This window comes from Palaemon carinicauda, chromosome 21 (genome assembly GCF_036898095.1).
Source record: "Palaemon carinicauda isolate YSFRI2023 chromosome 21, ASM3689809v2, whole genome shotgun sequence".
Taxonomy (NCBI): Eukaryota; Metazoa; Arthropoda; class Malacostraca; order Decapoda; family Palaemonidae; genus Palaemon; species Palaemon carinicauda.
This window is the reverse complement of record NC_090745.1, coordinates 54,644,254-54,646,859: the sequence shown is the minus strand read 5'-3', so window position 1 is coordinate 54,646,859 and position 2,606 is coordinate 54,644,254.

Genomic DNA, 2,606 nt, shown 5'->3' with positions numbered 1-2,606 from the left:
GGTCAGTGTAACTTCTACATTTTCTAAATCCTGTTTGTCAACCGCTCAGATTTTCATCAATATTTCTCGTTATTCTTTTTAGTATAAGCATACAATATATTTTCATAATAACTGAAAATTTCATTAGTACAACTTTTACCTTTTCTAAATCCTGCTTGTTCATCTCTCAGATTTTCATTCTTTCCCTGTATTTTCATAAGAATGAACATACTATGTATTTTCATGACAACTGACGTAAGTTTGGTGCCTCTGTAATTATTGCAATCAGTCAGATCTCCTTATTTTTTGCCACACTCACCAACACACATAACTCCCATTCATCAGGCTTTGACCCATTCTACAAAGTATTCTTTTAAGTTGTCTGGGAGTCACTTTATTTTCGGTCATTATCATAGCTTCAGTTATTCCATTTTATCCAGGGGCTTTCCATCTCTTTAGTTTTATAATGATAGCTTTGACTTCAAACACACTGAATTCATTCATGGGTACATCAAGGTCATCCTCAGTTTCTACCATATTAATCACATCATTCTCTTCATATCTCCTATTCATGGTCTCACTAATGTGTTACATCCAACGTTACCTTTCCTCATATTATTCTGTTACAACAGAGTCATCTTCCTTTTCGGTGGGTATGTGCTTCTTCTTCCTTGGTCCCATAGATATTTTCTTAACAATTCTATGAGCAATTCTTACACCATAGCCTTCCCTTGAATTCGTAGCTTTGCCATCCTCTTCTGCTTACAGGTCTAAATATTCTCTCCAGTTATTCTTGCATTTTATTTTGACATCACTATCAACACTGGAATACTTAGCATGTTCTATCTTTTAATTTTCATTGCTTCCTCGAAAACTTTCAGCAATCAATTTCTGTCTTTGTCCTCTTTTTATAGTATCTCATTTTTCCTTTGTTATCCAGGGTTTTCTCCTTGCAACTGCATTTTCCAAAACTTCACTACCACCTAACTGATATTTGTTCGTAATATCACACCATTTTTCATTATTTATCAGCTTTTCGTCTATTAAAGTCTCCAAGACTGCAAATTCACTCCTATATTCAACTGCAAAGGTTTCTCCGCGTTAATATTCTAGAAGCTAGGTATTCTATCTACATTTTAGTTGGTTGCTTTTAGTTTTAATTTTAGTGTGATAATGTATAATTGTGGATGTCCTTGTGCAGGTAAAGAGTACCTCCACTAACAACATTGTTGAAGAAAACTATATAATGTCTTTTTTTTTTTTTTTTTTTTTTTTTTTTGCAATTCACCATAGACCCTCAATATTGACCAACCACATTCTCTTTACCTTGATTATTCCTTCCAACTTTAGCACTGAAGTCACCAATCACAATTTTCATATTTCTCTCTGGGATCTGATTTATTGCACTCTGCAGTTCTTTATAGTGTGCATCTTTCCTTTCTTCAGGGGAATCATTTGTTGGTTCATAACAAGCTATAATATTCATATTGCATTGGCTTTGATAACTACGTTGCAAGTAACAATCTACTATTTACAACTCTCCATTCCGTTAATGCCTTTACTGCTCTTCGTGTCATCATCATTCCTAACCCTTCTCTTCAAACTCAATCAGTTCATTCTGAGTATATATATATATATATATATATATATATATATATATATATATATATATGAATATATATATATATATATATAAATATATATATATATATATATATATATATATATATATATATATATATATATATATATATATATATGTATATATATATAGATATAGATATATATATATATATATATATATATATATATATATATATATATATATATATATATATATATATATAAGACTGCCTTGGTCTAAGATTTTGTTACCAATACCCTTACAACGTGTTTCACTTAGGGCCTATATAATCAAACCATATTTCTTAAATCCATTCTGCATTTGCTGTAAATTCCTAATCTGTTTCATGGTTCTAACTTTCCAATTACTAATTTTAAATTTTTCTTTTATATTTATAAACCTGGAGATTTTTAGCACCTGCTGACTTAATGCATAGATGATTCATTTGCTAAATTTATCAAAAGGCAGTCAGTTTCTTGTGATGTGCAGTGCTTATCTAACTAACTAAGGCAAGTGACCCCTGGTGGTTCATACTAATTACAATAAGATCAGGCATCAGAGGTAGAGTTTGTCTATCTCCCTAACCCCAATCCACAACACTGCTGTTATAGTCAATTTCTTTTAGCGGGGCAGATTTGGACCGAATCGCAGCAGTGCCCTTTTAGCTCGGAAAATTTTCCTGATCACTGAATGGTTGGACAAGGTAATTTTAACCAATCAGCAATCAGGAAACTTTGCACCGACTCGCAACGGTACCCTTTTAGCTCGGAAAAGTTTCCTGATCGCTGATTCGTTGGACAAGATACTTCTAACCAGTCAGCGATCAGGAAACTTTTCCGAGCTAGAAGGGCACCGCTGCGAGTCGGTGCAAACGCGCCTCATCAAAAGAAATTGAATATATTGATTTCATCGAAATTTACGGAGGGATTTCTTCCACACTTAAATTTCTTGTTGCTCCTCCAAGTTTCTCATTCGCTTATATAACTGTTGGCAAACATGGATT